The following is a 19,108-nucleotide window of genomic DNA, read 5'->3' on the forward strand; positions in this document are numbered from 1 at the left end:
TTTTTACGGTAAGTGAAGTAATATCGACTGTAAATAATATAGAAAGTGAAAATATGTAAGTATATAATATAGATAGTAAAAAAATTCGTTTTTTAAATAATATTTAATTATTTATAGTGTTTTTTCATGTTATAATATGTGTGAAAAGTGTCATTTTATGTTATAATTAAGTTTAATTAATGAATTTTTTTTAAATTATTGAGTAATTTAATTCTGTAGCGGGTTGTGGGTTTATAGGGGAATAGGGTGGGAAGTAATTTAATTATAATTAATTAAATATGTAAATGTATTAATTGGTAGTAATATTTAATTAATTGTTAATTAAATAATATTTGTTAATTATATAAAATTTAATTGGTAATTAATTTAATTTAATTGATTATTTGCTAATTATGTTAATTTAAAAAATTTATGTCATGTAGCGGATTGTGGGTTTATAGGGGAATAGGGTGGGAAGTAATTTAATTATAATTATTTAAATATGTAAATTTATTAATTGGTAGTAAAATTTAATTAATTGTTATTTAAAAATATTTGTTGATTATTTAAAATTTAATTGGTAATTAATTTAATTTAATTGATTAATTGCTAATTATGTTAAATTAAATTATATATTTACTGTAGCGGGTTGTGGGTTTATAGGGGAATAGAGTGGGAAGTAATTTAATAATAAATAATGAAATAATAATATTTATTTTAGGTATACAACGTTTACCACGCAACTTTTACAATGCACTACCATTATAACGAAACTTTTACAACGCAAATACCATTACAACGCATGTATTTACAATAAATGTTTTTACAACGCAGATACTTTTACAACGCATACCATTACAACGTAAGTATTGGTAAGTATATAATTATATTTAAAATGTTATAGGTTTTGGTTTTTGGGTAAAGGGGTATTTTTTGGGTTCAGGGTCAGTTTTCAGTTTTTGGGTAAAGGGGTATTTTTAGGGTTCATAGTCAGTTTTCAGTTTTTGGGTAAAGGGGTATTTTTAGGGTTCAGGGTCAGTTTTCAGTTATTGGGTAAAGGTGTATTTTTTGGGTTCAGGGTCAGTTTTCAGTTTTTGGGTAAAGGGGTATTTTTTGGGTTCAGGGTCAGTTTTCAGTTTTTGGGTAAAGGGGTATTTTTAGGATTCTGGGTCAGTTTTCAGTTTTTGGGTAAAGGGGTATTTTTTGGGTTCAGGGTCAGTTTTCAGTTTTTGGGTAAAGGGGTATTTTTAGGGTTCAGGGTCAGTTTTCAGTTTTTGGGTAAAGGGGTATTTTTAGGGTTCTGGGTCAGTTTTCAGTTTTTGGGTAAAGGGGTATTTTTAGGGTTCAGGGTCAGTTTTCAGTTTTTGGGTAAAGGGGTATTTTTAGGGTTTAGGATCAGTTTTCAGTTTTTGGGTAAAGGGGTATTTTTAGGGTTCAGGGTCAGTTTTCAGTTTTTGGGTAAAGGGGTATTTTTAGGGTTCTGGGTCAGTTTTCAGTTTTTGGGTAAAGGGGTATTTTTAGGGTTCAGGGTCAGTTTTGGGTTTTTGGGTAAAGGGGTATTTTTAAGGTTCAGGGTCAGTTTTGGGTTTTGGGGTACAGGGGTACAGGGTAAAATTTAAATTTACATTAAATTACTTAAATTAAATTATTTTAAATTAAATTATTTTCAATTAATTTACATTAATAAAAATATTATATACTTTCCAATACTTATGTTGTAATGGTATGCGTTGTAAAGGTATTTGCGTTGTAAATACATTTGTTGTAAATACATGCGTTGTAATGGTATTAGCGTTGTAAAAGTTTCGTTGTAAAGGTATGCGTTGTAAAAGTACGCTATTATTTTATTATATTTTGTTACTATATATATGTTTTAATAAATATGAAATAAAAAAATATTTATTTAACTTTCATTAATTATTTATTTATTATAAGTTAATGTAAGTAATTTTAAGTATATTTTAGTAATTAATTATTAATATTAATTTAATTTAACACTGTTTTTAGTAAATACGATATTTTTTACAACTATATTTTTGTAAACGATATTTTTAACTCGATATTTTTGTACTTACCTGTTTGTAGATAGAAACTCGATATTTTGACTGTCGATATTTTGTCAACGATATTTTTGATGGTCGATATTCTGTCCCTCGATATTATTTCAGTGATCCTTATTTTTGAACCTATATATGGTTTTGATGTAGTTACAGAAGAGGAAAATGGGTGTTGGGATATACCATCTCTTAACACCAAATCCTTTGTCAAATGGCTTGAGGGTATACAATGGCAGGTCTGTTTCAGATAAATATGGTTTGCCTACTTTCAGGAGAGGCTAAGTTAGATCTAAAATTGATTCTCTGTAAATTAAAGCCTCCATGTGGGACAAAATGGAAGACTTCTAAAGTAGAATGTAGGGAGGACAATGATCACTACCCTTTACATCTTATGCTATCAGAGATCCTCATTAATAATTGCCTTGCCCTTATAACTCCAACTGTAGCGCCAATACTTGGAATAATAATCATAAGAACATCACATGGCCATCGAGCTTAAGGAACACAGAGACCTTAACTGAGATTTAGCATTTAATTGTCATGGCTCTGTCCCCCTTTAGCTATCTCTTTCCGTCTGAGATCCCAGTAGTTGATATTCACATCAAACTGTCTGGCACCTTAAAAATGATTTTGACCAAGCCCCTCATGAGGATACTGCCTGCATCTAGGGCACATATGACCGACACTAACCCTTGATATACGAGGGACTGTACTATGGCTAAGAAAGTCCTTGTGAATGCACTGTAAAACAAAACTCCAGCAGAGCTTTACATAACTAGGGCCCAGTACAAGAAAACCCTAATGTTAGCACTGCGTAACTGGGAGGACTCTAGCTGGAGCAACTTAGTTGCGACAGATAGGTCTGGCGATAATAGGATGTTTAAAAACATTATTGCTCACAGGAGTGCACACTCTCAATCGCAGATTGAATACTACCTGAACCCAGAAATCTGGGTAGACCATTTTGCTAAACTATACGAAAATAGTCTTGATGAGCATATTGTTCCCTCCCACTCCCAGTTAGAATCCATCCTGCTAGACTTATATTTTTCAGTAGAAAAGACTAAGGCAGCTATAGTTGCGGTCAAATTGGGCAAGGACCCTGGACCGAACAAAATCCCAGGAGAATTATTGTGTTGCGATCTATCAGTTTGAGTCCCATCCGTTAATAGATTAAATAATCCATAGCTTCAGGTGCTCCAATCCCCAACACCTGAAAAGGTACAGATATAATTCTCATCTACAAAAAGGGGGATCATATGAATCCAGGCAACTATAGACCAATATGACTCCTGTACAACTTACAGAAGGTCTATGCGAAACAAATACTAAATAAACTTAATGATTGGTTAATGAAACAGAAATTCTGACTCTTTTTCACGCCGGGATCAGATCCAAAGTTAGTACCGTAGACCAAGTCCTGAGGCACTTCTTATTGTCTGGAATTCCACTAAGTTGAGAGACGGGCACTTGCATATAGCCTTTGTAGATCTTAGGGCAATTTTTGATCTAGTGTCCAGTGGTTTGTGTGTGCATCACTTAAGAGTATGGGTGTCCCTGAAGGTCTCCTGGTCCAACTAATAAGAGACACCAAGATATTTGTGCTCAAGTCCGATGGAGTCCACAATGGAATTTGACAGATCATATCCCTATAAAATAGGGGTCAAACAGGAGTGGGTGCTGGCCAGCACTCTCTTTTCCCGCTATGTAAACAATGTTATAGGGGAGCTTCTTGAAAGCAGCATAGATACTCTCAAATGAAAAGGGGGTTTGTGTCCCTGCTCTTTTATTTGCAGACAACACTCTTCTAATCTCTCAGGTTCCAATGGGTCTGCAGCAATTACTGAATAATTGTAATGCTTTTTGTGTATCCAAGGGTCTGGAGAGTGATACTAAGACAACATTTATGGTAATTAAGCCCCATAAATACTTTAGAAATGCTTTATCCTTGGAACTGTGGAAAATGGAGCGTGAGTACTTGGACATCATGTTGGATAGCAAGGTTTCGTGGTCTCCACACATTCAAAAGCAAAGGACAGTCCTCCAGCAGCAAGATGCGGCTATCTATAAAGAACAGCAGACAACATCAAAAAGAGCCCTACTTCCTGCTATGGATCTGTATATGGTAAAAGCTCAATCTGCAGCTTTATATGGAGCCGAAATCTGGGGCCGTGCGAACACTGAATTACTCACCTTGAGCTAGAACAGGTTTGTTTGCTCACTTCTCAATCTCCCCAAGAGTACTCCTCTAGTCTCCATGTTCCTGGGTGTAGCACTCAAAAGAGTGGAACATATTGCTCAGCCTCTCTTCCATTGGGTGAGGATCTGGACTACAGAGAAGCTTGTTTTGTATATAAATGAGGTAGAGGAATTGTTGGTGATAGAGAAGAACATCACTTTCCCGTGGTTTAGGCATGTCCAATCATGGTTGCTAAGATTGGGTCTTGGAAACTTTTAATCTGATCCGAGATCTTAAAATCCTTCTTCAAAATAGCAATTGACAGCCCTTACTATGAAGCTTTTCTGGATATCCCCCAACCACAGTTGGCCAAATCCTTGTATTTAAAGTTCCAACAAAGCACACTTAAAATAGGTCTTTTACATCTCTGTGGCATGCAGGTAGGTCTGCCGGCCCCACTGTCATCTGTGAATTGTGTCACCCGCGCCTGTAAAGAAAACATAACCCATATTTTGTTCTCTTGTCTTGCCTATGCCAAGGCAAGAAGTAAATGGATCTGTCCATTGTGCAACCGATTAGGCTTCAGGTGACATCACAAAGTGCTGAGGGCATTGGAGGTAGACACATCTATTTCTATCGGGTATATTTACTTGCAGTATGGCTGATGAGGAACCAAAAAGATCCAACATGTTAAGACCTGATGTGTCCCTCTGCTTGGCTACCGCGTTAGACTTCAATTAAGGAGTTGTTTATACTGAGTACAATGGTTTTGTCCTGTGACTAGTATGGCTTCTGCTTGAATTTGTGCAAGGTAGCTCTAATACCGTGCTGGCACTTTTTATATATTGTTATTCCTTTCAATAATTGTAATAATTTTTATTATGCATGAATAATAATGACTGCACTTTCCCATGTATACTGTTGAGATTGAAACTGTTATAGTACCATTTCCAAATACATTTGTGTTACCTTGTATAGCATGACCTATGCTATTTGCCCTTATTGACATTGTAAATTTGTGATAGTCTTTTAAATGCTTTTAATATGTCTCTCATTTGATCATAATGGAAATGCATTATGGCTGTATGTTTTGAGGAATTACATTTCTGAAATAAACACTTATTATTACTACTGTTACCCACACATTCACTGTTAGATCAGGCTTCCTGGGTATCAGGGCACTTAGGGGTTACTGCACTCCAATCACGTGAACTGGAGTGTCCTGGGGCATCAGTACTAGTGGACCCGAAATTGGCTAACTAAGTGCTCCTCTTATCACTTGACACTCTCAGGGTATCAAGACAGAGCAGTCCAAGGCTTACTCACAGAGGTGAGGTGGGGTTAGAAATTATTAATACAGTGCACACCATACCTCCAGCTGATAAAATCAATGTCCAGTCAGTGCTTTACTTTTTATGAATGAAAAGTATTTTGATAAACACAAGAGAATTATACAACACATAAAACTAAGATAAACAGTGAAAAACAGATGTTTCTACAATCCTCTGGGCCAGAGTTCTGACCACAAACAGTATTATAATGCCTAGACGCTGAACACTATAAAAACACATGTAACATGAAGACACACAAATAACATTGCATCTTACAGACCATGTTGTACAGGGTTGCTCTCATTTGCAAGAGCCATGATGCCAATCCTTCTTTTGAAGTGATATAGTTTCAGCATTTGATGTGAAGCCAAATGTTCTTGAGCAACCATTACCCCCACCCAAATCAACAGTAGTGCTCTCCTGTCCTGAGCGAGGACACTGCTCTAGAGGCGTCAGGGATCTGGTCACAGGTGCCTGATGTGTTGGCACCGTTTACTGGAGTCCCACTAGTCCAGTAGCCACTGGCTAGCTGTGGGAAGATAGTGGCTGGTCAGAGTGCTAGTACACCCTGATACCCCAGATATCACAAAAATAAAAGTGGGGGGCCTGATCAATCGGACTCTTTTCCCAGCTACCACTTGTAACTGGAAGTACCAAACAGGCTCCCACAGAGCAGGGAAGCAGTCTGGGCAAAGCGATCTCACCTTCAAGGACTTGGATCAAGCTTCCCCATCTCTACCTGTCTCCGTCGATGTGCTGCACACTTCCTTTCCTTATCTTGAGCAGATGTCTGCTATTTCCATGTACAAAGCACCAGCTCCACAAGCCTCACAGGAACAGCTGGTTCTCTGACTTCTGCTGCTGATGTCCTCATCAAACTGGCAAATTCCTATGCAGCATAATCCATCACTCATAAAGAAAACTTCCTCAACTTAACTTCTATCCAGGGGTGTGCAGAGACAGGGTGAGCAAACTTCTTATCCTGCCTTCACACCGTGGGCCAAAAATGGCCTCTTCAGAATCGAAGACCAGTCTTGAACAACAGCTGACCGTTAAGGCCAGACTTTTATCACCTCTGATTGGTAGGCTGATTCAATTAGAGGGTCTGCTACTTTTGAATCATCTGTGCTCCTCCAATCACAACACACATTTATGGTGTGTTCACTGCTGACCAAAGCATGCAAAGGATGACCTACTGTAAGTAAGTAAGTAAGTAAGTAAATGTTTATTGTTTAGTCAATTAAAACCATAACAATAAAAGACATATATATATAAAACATCAAAATTAAAAGAGAATCGACAATTTGTCCATTTCATCTCTGTAAAACACTAATAAAATTTCATTATTAAAAATTCAGTTCCCGAGTGCCTGTCCATTTTTCTCTGCCGGAAGACTAACCCTTTTAACAAAGCTTTCAAAAATGTTCAGGAATTTGACCAGTTTGCCATTCAGATGTGGGTCAGATGGATTTAGACACGCAATTATTGCAGCTCTACAGGACCTGATGCCTCTCACGTTGAAACTTTGTTTAAGGAGGGTAGCTCATTCCTTGTAGAGTTTATTACAAGTACAGATTACATGAGTAAAGTCTTCTTTATGGTTATCGCAGATCAGGCATGATTTAGGACCTTTAATACGTCCAATTTGGCTGATCCGCTAATGATGGAAGTTTTCCAAAACGTAATGCCATTAGTTGTTTTTTCACGTGAAATGAGAATGTCAAAGACAAATATGAAGCCGGTGCAAGTAACTTGTAATTATTTATCACCATCCAGGCATGCAACCTTAACCTGAAAATATTTTAATCAAAATTTACTGAATGGACTTTAGCTGCTTTGTTTATAGCTTGTTTGAAAGTCTGATATGGCAGATTTTTATTCCATAAATCAGTAGTGCAAGTAGTTGATAGAGAATTACACAAATATTGATTATAAGGAGAATTTCTATCCTCGTCTACTTCGGCCCATAGTGCTTCATTAATTGGAGATATTGTAGCATTCTGTTTCAGCCGATACCAGATTTTTACTGTAGAATAAATTCTCCCTATGACTTCATTGGTTAAGCCAAACTCAAGGCGGACCTGTGTCGGTGAGGCTGACCGTTGTAGTTGGAAAACATTTTTTGTAGATAGAAGCTATTAGTTGGTTTAGAATTTCTGAATCTTCACCATGAAGAGTAGCACTGGCATATGTTATCGTAGGGAGGATTTTCGCCGTCATTACTGCTAGTAGTGGTTTATATGATGGGCCCTTCAACTTTTTTGCCAGTTGACTAAAAGCGAATATAAGAGCGCTAGTTCTCTGGGTCATGTATCTTTTTTGTTCTTTATGATTTTGTAAATTGTCCATATAGAACCCCAGCTACTTGTATTGTTTAACCTCCTCTAGTTGTTTGCCATTAAGCCAGCTGTTTGCCATTAAGCCTACTGTATTCCCTTGTACCAGCCCGGGCTATTCCCAAAAGAAAAATTTTAATTAACGTCAAACCAGGAGGCACTGACCAGGGGGCAGGTTCTTCTTAGCAGAGTTAGTACAGCTAAACCCAGATAAGAGCTGAGCATCTACCCCAGCCCATTAGGCCTCTCCAAGGAATTGGGAGGGGCACATGGAGCTGTAATGTCCAGCAGATCAGCTTGCATTACACACAAAGACCCAGTTTTCCACTGACAGAGAACCCTGAATTGGATCCCAGTAGACAAGAGGCTCCAGTTTAGTTCCCAATGCATAGCTTTTAAGGCATTGCACAGTGCAGGTCCTCAATTCCTGAAGAAACACCTGAACTGGTAGGTGCCTTCCAGAAATCTAAGATCCGCACATAGCAAACTCCTACAAACTCCCTGGTTTAAGCATGCTTGATGGGGCGGAAAAAGCTTTTTGTTAGGGAAGGTCAAAACATGGAACTCGCTTCCAGCCTGCAGAAAGAACAGCCTTATGCTGTTATCTTTTAGGAAATCGCCAAAAACCTGGCTCTTTGCCAACTAACATGTTTATCTACAGTTTCATCGGCACCTTACCCTATTCACTGGTATCAGCACCTAGACGCCCCTGGGCGTTCGTGCGCTGTATAAATGCGCACATCTAATCAAACTTACCATCTTTCCCCAGTACACCCAGGGGCACTCAAACACACATCAGGTAGACAAAGGCAACAGGACCATAAGCATGAGAGACAGCACAGACTTGATCAGAAGCGTGGCTAGTCGTCCACCCTTGTTAGAACACAGGGATGCCCTGACTATAGATTAATTGCTGCCACCACTGTCCGTCTAACACAGCCTGTGTAGAGAGAAGGCAGTAGCCACTCTCTGTGAAAAAGGGGTGCACTGAGCATGCCTCCCCTCGACTTGAGAGCCAAGCTCTATGGCCTCAATCCATGTAAAATAAAGAAAAAACAGGGAATGTACCCATAACTTCAAATCAGGGACAGGGTAAATACATTAAAAAAACACAAGCAGGTCCCTACTTAAAATTAATTTTGTTACTAAGGTAATACACAGTGCTGGTGCTCAGAGCGAAATCAGAAATCCATACAATCATTTACTATACAAAACTGGTAAGTCAGTGCAACATAGACAACTAATACAAACACAAATGAAGCATATAAAATGTATTTGCAAATCTATTCCTAATCAATATTAAAAACATCTCATAATAAAATCCAATATCACAAGAAAACAAAGTTGTCGACAATTAAGATGTTTTCATACTGTAACAATATTTCAATTATAGCAATATGTTTGATTTGCAATCCTTTGATGTAATAGCAGTTGTTTATTCCTCTTAAGTGATGGCTTGCGGGGAATATGAATTGCCCTATACGTTTTTTGACTCATATGCAACTTATTCGTTTCTTGAACACTCACACTATCATTGCAATTTGGACTACAGTGATTACTGGTTCAAAACGTTTCCCACCTTTACAATAGGGCAATAATATTCATTATGTGCAAATATTGCACCTACATTACTGCCAATAGTGTTTGAACTATGTCCATTTATTGATGAAAAAAATGTATTTGCACTATAAATGCTTATTTAGATGCATGTTTGACACAATTGTCCGATGGTAAACTAACCAATTACTACAGGCTGTAAGGCAAATGATCCTTTCTTTTGAAGAATGCCTTCCACTATATACGTATGTGACATGACCCAGCCAGAAATTCGAAGCATCAATATGGAGTATTTTTTCTATATTTAACTGTGGGATATTAACTTCTTTAACATAGATAATCACACTGAGGTGCATCACCTTCTTTTCACAGTGCTAACTAGCATAGGATATTTTTAGGGCTCGGGCCTACACCTCCACGGAGGCGGAGCTTGCGAGCTCTTATGTGTTCAATGCAGAAAGGGGTCCAGGCTGGCACATTCCTTAGTTTTTTATGGCATCTGCCTAGTGATTCGTCTTCGCTGTGCTGTGTATTTAGTAGCGTTGACGTGATAGGCTATAAGTAATTTACGCGTGCCCGATGTGGCATATTCTGTGCGAGAACGAGCACGGCAGAGTGATTAATCTTAATTAGGAGCTGTCAGAGTGGCCGTGTAATGCAATCCAGATGGTGCGAGCGCTGCATGAAGTGTTCGGAAACGCGCAGAAGAATACATATATCCTAAATTACCAGCTGTCCGAGGTGCCGGTAATTGAAGGCAGATTGTGGTGGGAGCGTGTGCACTGCTGTGTTTTTTTCCCTTCAGCTCTGGGCACGCGCATGAACAGCCGGGCAGCAATGTAGAGAATCACATGCATCAGATCTGGTGCGTAGTGCAAAGGCGTAGTGCAGAGGCGTAGTGCGAAGTGCAGAGGCGTAGTGCGTAGTGCAGAGGCGTATTGCGTAGTGCAGAGGCGTAGTGCGTAGTGCGTAGTGCAGAGGCGTAGTGCGTAGTGCAGAGTGCAGAGGCGTAGTGCGTAGTGCAGAGGCGTAGTGCGTAGTGCAGAGGCGTAGTGCGTAGTGCAGAGGCGTAGTGCGTAGTGCAGAGGCGTAGTGCAGAGGCGTAGTGCGTAGTGCAGAGGCATAGTGCAGAGTGCAGAGGCATAGTGCAGAGTGCAGAGGCGTAGTGCAGAGTGCAGAGGCGTAGTGTGTAGTGCAGAGGCGTAGTGTGTAGTGCAGAGGCGTAGTGCGTAGTGCAGAGGCGTAGTGCGTAGTGCGTAGTGCAGAGGCGTAGTGCGTAGTGCAGAGGCGTAGTGCGTAGTGCAGAGGGGTAGTGCGTAGTGCAGAGTGCAGAGGCGTAGTGCGTAGTGCAGAGGCGTAGTGCGTAGTGCGTAGTGCAGAGGCGTAGTGCGTAGTGCAGAGGCGTAGTGCGTTGTGCAGAGGCGTAGTGCGTAGTGCAGAGGCGTAGAGCGTAGTGCAGAGGCGTGGTGCGTAGTGCAGAGGCGTAGTGCAGAGGCGTAGTGCGTAGTGCAGAGGCGTAGTGCAGAGGCATAGTGCGAAGTGCAGAGTGCGTAGTGCAGAGGCGTAGTGCGTAGTGCAGAGGCGTAGTGCAGAGGCGTAGTGCGTAGTGCAGAGGCGTAGTGCGTAGTGCAGAGGCGTAGTGCAGAGTGCAGAGGCGTAGTGCGTAGTGCAGAGGCGTAGTGCGTAGTGCAGAGGCGTAGTGCGTAGTGCAGAGGAATAGTGCGTAGTGCAGAGTGCAGAGGCGTAGTGCGTAGTGCAGAGGTGTAGTGCGTAGTGCAGAGGCGTAGAGCAGAGTGCAAAGGCGTAGTGCAGAGTGCAGAGGCGTAGTGTGTAGTGCAGAGGCGTAGTGTGTAGTGCAGAGGCGTAGTGCGTAGTGCAGAGGCGTAGTGCATAGTGCAGAGGCGTAGTGCGTAGTGCAGAGGCGTAGTGCGTAGTGCAGAGGCGTAGTGCGTAGTGCAGAGGCGTAGTGCGTAGTGCAGAGGCGTAGTGCAGAGGCATAGTGCATAGTGCAGAGGCGTAGTGCGTAGTGCAGAGGCGTAGTGCATAGTGCAGAGGCGTAGTGAGTAGTGCAGAGGCGTAGTGCGTAGTGCAGAGGCGTAGTGCAGAGGCGTAGTGCAGAGGCGTAGTGCGTAGTGCAGAGGCGTAGTGCAGAGGCGTAGTGCAGAGTGCGTAGTGCAGAGTGCGTAGTGCAGAGGCGTAGTGCATAGTGCAGAGGCGTAGTGCATAGTGCAGAGGCGTAGTGCAGAGGCATAGTGCGTAGTGCAGAGGCGTAGTGCAGAGGCGTAGTGCAGAGGCGTAGTGCAGAGGCGTAGTGCAGAGGCGTAGTGCGTAGTACAGAGGCGTAGTACATAGTGCAGAGGCATAGTGCGTAGTGCAGAGGCGTAGTGCGTAGTGCAGAGGCGTAGTGCGTAGTGCTTAGTGCAGAGGCGTGCGTAGTGCAGAGGCGTAGTGCGTAGTGCAGAGGCGTAGTGCGTAGTGCAGAGGCGTAGTGCAGAGTGCAGAGGCGTAGTGCATAGTGCAGAGTGCAGAGGCGTAGTGCGTAGTGCAGAGTGCAGAGGCGTAGTGCGTAGTGCAGAGGCGTAGTGCGTAGTGCAGAGTGCGTAGTGCAGAGGCGTAGTGCAGAGGCGTAGTGCGTAGTGCAGAGGCGTAGTGCGTAGTGCAGAGGCGTAGTGGAGAGGCGTAGTGCGTAGTGCAGAGGCGTAGTGCATAGTGCAGAGGCGTAGTGCGTAGTGCAGAGTGCAGAGGCGTAGTGCGTAGTGCAGAGGCGTAGTGCAGAGGCGTAGTGCATAGTGCGTAGTGCAGAGGCGTAGTGCGTAGTGCAGAGGCGTAGTGCGTAGTGCAGAGGCGTAGTGCAGAGGCGTAGTGCGTAGTGCAGAGGCGTAGGGCGTAGTGTGTAGTGCAGAAGCGTAGTGCATAGTGCAGAGGCGTAGTGCGTAGTGCAGAGGCGTAGTGCGTAGTGCAGAGGCGTAGTGCGTAGTGCAGAGGCGTAGTGCGTAGTGCAGAGGCGTGGTGCGTAGTGCAGAGGCGTAGTGCAGAGGTGTAGTGCAGAGTGCAGAGGTGTAGTGCGTAGTGCAGAGGCGTAGTGCGTAGTGCGTAGTGCAGAGGCGTAGTGCGTAGTGCAGAGGCGTAGTGCGTAGTGCAGAGGCATAGTGCGTAGTGCAGAGGCGTAGTGCAGAGGCGTGGTGCGTAGTGCAGAGGCGTAGTGCAGAGGCGTAGTGCGTAGTGCAGAGGCGTATTGCGTAGTGCAGAGTGCATAGTGCAGAGGCGTAGTGCGTAGTGCAGAGGCGTAGTGCATAGTGCAGAGGCGTAGTGCGTAGTGCAGAGTGCAGAGGCGTAGTGCGTAGTGCAGAGGCGTAGTGCGTAGTGCAGAGGCGTAGTGCGTAGTGCAGAGGCGTAGTGCAGAGTGCAGAGGCGGAGTGCAGAGTGCAGAGGCGTAGTGCAGAGTGCAGAGGTGTAGTGTGTAGTGCAGAGGCATAGTGCGTAGTGCAGAGGCGTAGTGCATAGTGCAGAGGCGTAATGCATAGTGCAGAGGCGTAGTGTGTAGTGCAGAGGCGTAGTGCGTAGTGCAGAGGCGTAGTGCGTAGTGCAGAGTGCAGAGGCGTAGTGCGTGGTGCAGAGGCGTAGTGCGTAGTGCGTAGTGCAGAGGCGTAGTGCGTAGTGCAGAGGCGTAGTGCGTAGTGCAGAGGCGTAGTGCGTAGTGCGTAGTGCAGAGGCATAGTGCATAGTGCGTAGTGCAGAGGCGTAGTGCGTAGTGCAGAGGCGTAGTGCGAAGTGCAGAGGCGTAGTGCGTAGTGCAGAGGCGTAGTGCGTAGTCGAGAGGCGTAGTGCGTAGTGCAGAGGCGTAGTGCGTAGTGCAGAGGCGTAGTGCGTAGTGCAGAGTGCAGAGGCGTAGTGCGTAGTGCAGAGGCGTAGTGCGTAGTGCAGAGGCGTAGTGCATAGTGCAGAGGCGTAGTGCGTAGTGCAGAGGCGTAGTGCAGAGGCGTAGTGCGTAGTGCAGAGGCATAGTGCAGAGTGCAGAGGCATAGTGCAGAGTGCAGAGGCGTAGTGCAGAGTGCAGAGGCGTAGTGTGTAGTGCAGAGGCGTAGTGTGTAGTGCAGAGGCGTAGTGCGTAGTGCAGAGGCGTAGTGCGTAGTGCAGAGGCGTAGTGCGTAGTGCGTAGTGCAGAGGCGTAGTGCGTAGTGCAGAGGGGTAGTGCGTAGTGCAGAGTGCAGAGGCGTAGTGCGTAGTGCAGAGGCGTAGTGCGTAGTGCGTAGTGCAGAGGCGTAGTGCGTAGTGCAGAGGCGTAGTGCAGAGGCATAGTGCGTAGTGCAGAGGCGTAGTGCAGAGGCGTAGTGCAGAGGCATAGTGCAGAGGCGTAGTGCAGAGGCGTAGTGCGTAGTACAGAGGCGTAGTACATAGTGCAGAGGCATAGTGCGTAGTGCAGAGGCGTAGTGCGTAGTGCAGAGGCGTAGTGCGTAGTGCGTAGTGCAGAGGCGTGCGTAGTGCAGAGGCGTAGTGCGTAGTGCAGAGGCGTAGTGCGTAGTGCAGAGGCGTAGTGCAGAGTGCAGAGGCGTAGTGCGTAGTGCAGAGTGCAGAGGCGTAGTGCGTAGTGCAGAGTGCAGAGGCGTAGTGCGTAGTGCAGAGGCGTAGTGCGTAGTGCAGAGTGCGTAGTGCAGAGGCGTAGTGCAGAGGCGTGGTGCGTAGTGCAGAGGCGTAGTGCGTAGTGCAGAGGCGTAGTGGAGAGGCGTAGTGCGTAGTGCAGAGGCGTAGTGCATAGTGCAGAGGCGTAGTGCGTAGTGCAGAGTGCAGAGGCGTAGTGCGTAGTGCAGAGGCGTAGTGCAGAGGCGTAGTGCATAGTGCGTAGTGCAGAGGCGTAGTGCGTAGTGCAGAGGCGTAGTGCGTAGTGCAGAGGCGTAGTGCAGAGGCGTAGGGCGTAGTGTGTAGTGCAGAAGCGTAGTGCGTAGTGCAGAGGCGTAGTGCGTAGTGCAGAGGCGTAGTGCGTAGTGCAGAGGCGTAGTGCGTAGTGCAGAGGCGTAGTGCGTAGTGCAGAGGCGTGGTGCGTAGTGCAGAGGCGTAGTGCAGAGGTGTAGTGCAGAGTGCAGAGGTGTAGTGCGTAGTGCAGAGGCGTAGTGCGTAGTGCATAGTGCAGAGGCGTAGTGCGTAGTGCAGAGGCGTAGTGCGTAGTGCAGAGGCATAGTGCGTAGTGCAGAGGCGTAGTGCAGAGGCGTGGTGCGTAGTGCAGAGGCGTAGTGCAGAGGCGTAGTGCGTAGTGCAGAGGCGTATTGCGTAGTGCAGAGTGCGTAGTGCAGAGGCGTAGTGCGTAGTGCAGAGGCGTAGTGCATAGTGCAGAGGCGTAGTGCGTAGTGCAGAGTGCAGAGGCGTAGTGCGTAGTGCAGAGGCGTAGTGCGTAGTGCAGAGGCGTAGTGCGTAGTGCAGAGGCGTAGTGCAGAGTGCAGAGGCGGAGTGCAGAGTGCAGAGGCGTAGTGCAGAGTGCAGAGGTGTAGTGTGTAGTGCAGAGGCATAGTGCGTAGTGCAGAGGCGTAGTGCATAGTGCAGAGGCGTAATGCATAGTGCAGAGGCGTAGTGTGTAGTGCAGAGGCGTAGTGCGTAGTGCAGAGGCGTAGTGCGTAGTGCAGAGTGCAGAGGCGTAGTGCGTGGTGCAGAGGCGTAGTGCGTAGTGCGTAGTGCAGAGGCGTAGTGCGTAGTGCAGAGGCGTAGTGCGTAGTGCAGAGGCATAGTGCGTAGTGCAGAGGCATAGTGCATAGTGCGTAGTGCAGAGGCGTAGTGCGTAGTGCAGAGGCGTAGTGCGAAGTGCAGAGGCGTAGTGCGTAGTGCAGAGGCGTAGTGCGTAGTCGAGAGGCGTAGTGCGTAGTGCGTAGTGCAGAGGCGTAGTGCGTAGTGCAGAGTGCAGAGGCGTAGTGCGTAGTGCAGAGGCGTAGTGCGTAGTGCAGAGGCGTAGTGCATAGTGCAGAGGCGTAGTGCGTAGTGCAGAGGCGTAGTGCAGAGGCGTAGTGCGTAGTGCAGAGGCATAGTGCAGAGTGCAGAGGCATAGTGCAGAGTGCAGAGGCGTAGTGCAGAGTGCAGAGGCGTAGTGTGTAGTGCAGAGGCGTAGTGTGTAGTGCAGAGGCGTAGTGCGTAGTGCAGAGGCGTAGTGCGTAGTGCAGAGGCGTAGTGCGTAGTGCGTAGTGCAGAGGCGTAGTGCGTAGTGCAGAGGGGTAGTGCGTAGTGCAGAGTGCAGAGGCGTAGTGCGTAGTGCAGAGGCGTAGTGCGTAGTGCAGAGGCGTAGTGCGTTGTGCAGAGGCGTAGTGCGTAGTGCAGAGGCGTAGTGCGTAGTGTAGAGGCGTGGTGCGTAGTGCAGAGGCGTAGTGCAGAGGCGTAGTGCGTAGTGCAGAGGCGTAGTGCAGAGGCGTAGTGCATAGTGCAGAGTGCGTAGTGCAGAGGCGTAGTGCGTAGTGCAGAGGCATAGTGCAGAGCCGTAGTGCGTAGTGCAGAGGCGTAGTGCGTAGTGCAGAGGCGTAGTGCAGAGTGCAGAGGCGTAGTGCATAGTGCAGAGGCGTAGTGCGTAGTGCAGAGGCGTAGTGCGTAGTGCAGAGGCGTAGTGCAGAGTGCAGAGTGCAGAGGCGTAGTGCGTAGTGCAGAGGCGTGGTGCGTAGTGCAGAGGTGTAGTGCGTAGTGCAGAGGCGTAGAGCAGAGTGCAAAGGCGTAGTGCAGAGTGCAGAGGCGTAGTGTGTAGTGCAGAGGCGTAGTGCGTAGTGCAGAGGTGTAGTGCGTAGTGCAGAGGCGTAGTGCGTAGTGCAGAGGCGTAGTGCGTAGTGCAGAGGCGTAGTGCGTAGTGCAGAGGCGTAGTGCTTAGTGCAGAGGCGTAGTGCGTAGTGCAGAGGCATAGTGCGTAGTGCAGAGGTGTAGTGCGTAGTGCATAGGCGTAGTGCATAGTGCAGAGGCGTAGTGCGTAGTGCAGAGGCGTAGTGCGTAGTGCAGAGGCGTGGTGCGTAGTGCAGAGGCGTAGTGCAGAGGCGTAGTGCAGAGGCGTAGTGCATAGTGCAGAGGCGTAGTGCAGAGGCGTAGTGCAGAGTGCGTAGTGCAGAGTGCGTAGTGCAGAGGCGTAGTGCGTAGTGCAGAGGCGTAGTGCATAGTGCAGAGGCGTAGTGCAGAGGCGTAGTGCGTAGTGCAGAGGCGTAGTGCAGAGGCATAGTGCAGAGGCGTAGTGCAGAGGCGTAGTGCAGAGGCGTAGTGCGTAGTACAGAGGCGTAGTACATAGTGCAGAGGCATAGTGCGTAGTGCAGAGGCGTAGTTCGTAGTGCAGAGGCGTAGTGCGTAGTGCGTAGTGCAGAGGCGTGCGTAGTGCAGAGGCTTAGTGCATAGTGCAGAGGCGTAGTGCGTAGTGCAGAGGCGTAGTGCAGAGTGCAGAGGCGTAGTGCGTAGTGCAGAGGCGTAGTGCGTAGTGCAGAGGCGTAGTGGAGAGGAGTAGTGCGTAGTGCAGAGGCGTGGTGCGTAGTGCAGAGGCGTAGTGCGTAGTGCAGAGTGCAGAGGCGTAGTGCGTAGTGCAGAGGCATAGTGCGTAGTGCAGAGGCATAGTGCATAGTGCGTAGTGCAGAGGCGTAGTGCGTAGTGCAGAGGCATAGTGCGTAGTGCAGAGGCGTAGTGCAGAGTGCAGAGGCGTAGTGCGTAATGCAGAGGCGTAGGGCGTAGTGCATAGTGCAGAGGCGTAGTGCGTAGTGCAGAGGCGTAGTGCGTAGTGCAGAGGCGTAGTGCGTAGTGCAGAGGCGTAGTGCGTAGTGCAGAGGCGTAGTGCGTAGTGCAGAGGCGTGGTGCGTAGTGCAGAGGCGTAGTGCAGAGGCGTAGTGCAGAGTGCAGAGGCGTAGTGCGTAGTGCAGAGGCGTAGTGCGTAGTGCGTAGTGCAGAGGCGTAGTGCGTAGTGCAGAGGCGTAGTGCGTAGTGCAGAGGCGTAGTGCGTAGTGCAGAGGCGTAGTGCAGAGGCGTGGTGCGTAGTGCAGAGGCATAGTGCAGAGGCGTAGTGCGTAGTGCAGAGGCATATTGCGTAGTGCGTAGTGCAGAGTGCGTAGTGCAGAGGCGTAGTGCGTAGTGCAGAGGCGTAGTGCGTAGTGCAGAGGCGTAGTGCGTAGTGCAGAGTGCAGAGGCGTAGTGCGTAGTGCAGAGGCGTAGTGCATAGTGCAGAGGCGTAGTGCGTAGTGCAGAGGCGTAGTGCAGAGTGCAGAGGCGGAGTGCAGAGTGCAGAGGCATAGTGCAGAGTGCAGAGGTGTAGTGTGTAGTGCAGAGGCATAGTGCGTAGTGCAGAGGCGTAGTGCGTAGTGCAGAGGCGTAGTGCGTAGTGCAAAGGCGTAGTGCGTAGTGCAGAGGCGTAGTGCGTAGTGCAGAGGCGTAGTGCGTAGTGCAGAGGCGTAGTGCGTAGTGCAGAGGCGTGGTGCGTAGTGCAGAGGCGTAGTGCAGAGGGGTAGTGCGTAGTGCAGAGGCGTATTGCGTAGTGCAGAGGTGTAGTGCGTAGTGCAGAGGCGTAGTGCATAGTGCAGAGTGCAGAGGCGTAGTGCGTAGTGCAGAGGCGTAGTGCGTAGTGCAGAGGCATAGTGCGTAGTGCAGAGGCGTAGTGCAGAGTGCAGAGGCGGAGTGCAGAGTGCAGAGGCGTAGTGCAGAGTGCAGAGGTGTAGTGTGTAGTGCAGAGGCATAGTGCGTAGTGCAGAGGCGTAGTGCGTAGTGCAGAGGCGTAGTGCGTAGTGCAGAGGCGTAGTGCATAGTGCAGAGGCGTAGTGCGTAGTGCAGAGGCGTAGTGCGTAGTGCAGAGGCGTGGTGCGTAGTGCAGAGGCGTAGTGCAGAGGTGTAGTGCAGAGTGCAGAGGCGTAGTGCGTAGTGCAGAGGCGTAGTGCGTAGTGCGTAGTGCAGAGGCGTAGTGCGTAGTGCAGAGGCGTAGTGCGTAGTGCAGAGGCATAGTGCGTAGTGCAGAGGCGTAGTGCGTAGTGCAGAGGCGTGGTGCGTAGTGCAGAGGCGTAGTGCAGAGGCGTAGTGCGTAGTGCAGAGGCGTATTGCGTAGTGCAGAGTGCGTAGTGCAGAGGCGTAGTGCGTAGTGCAGAGGCGTAGTGCGTAGTGCAGAGGCGTAGTGCGTAGTGCAGAGTGCAGAGGCGTAGTGCGTAGTGCAGAGGCGTAGTGCGTAGTGCAGAGGCGTAGTGCGTAGTGCAGAGGGGTAGTGCGTAGTGCAGAGTGCAGAGGCGTAGTGCGTCGTGCAGAGGCATAGTGCGCAGTGCGTAGTGCAGAGGCGTAGTGCGTAGTGCAGAGGCGTAGTGCGTAGTGCAGAGGCGTAGTGCGTAGTGCGTAGTGCAGAGGCATAGTGCGTAGTGCGTAGTGCAGAGGCGTAGTGTGTAGTGCAGAGGCGTAGTGCAGAGGCGTGGTGCGTAGTGCAGAGGCATAGTGCAGAGCCGTAGTGCGTAGTGCAGAGGCGTAGTGCGTAGTGCAGAGGCGTAGTGCGTAGTGCAGAGGCGTAGTGCGTAGTGCAGAGTGCAGAGGCGTAGTGCGTAGTGCAGAGGCGTAGTGCGTAGTGCAGAGGCGTAGTGCGTAGTGCAGAGGCGTAGTGCAGAGTGCAGAGGCGGAGTGCAGAGTGCAGAGGCGTAGTGCAGAGTGCAGAGGTGTAGTGTGTAGTGCAGAGGCATAGTGCGTAGTGCAGAGGCGTAGTGCATAGTGCAG

This window comes from Lissotriton helveticus, chromosome 9, assembly GCF_964261635.1.
Source record: "Lissotriton helveticus chromosome 9, aLisHel1.1, whole genome shotgun sequence".
Classification (NCBI taxonomy): domain Eukaryota; kingdom Metazoa; phylum Chordata; class Amphibia; order Caudata; family Salamandridae; genus Lissotriton; species Lissotriton helveticus.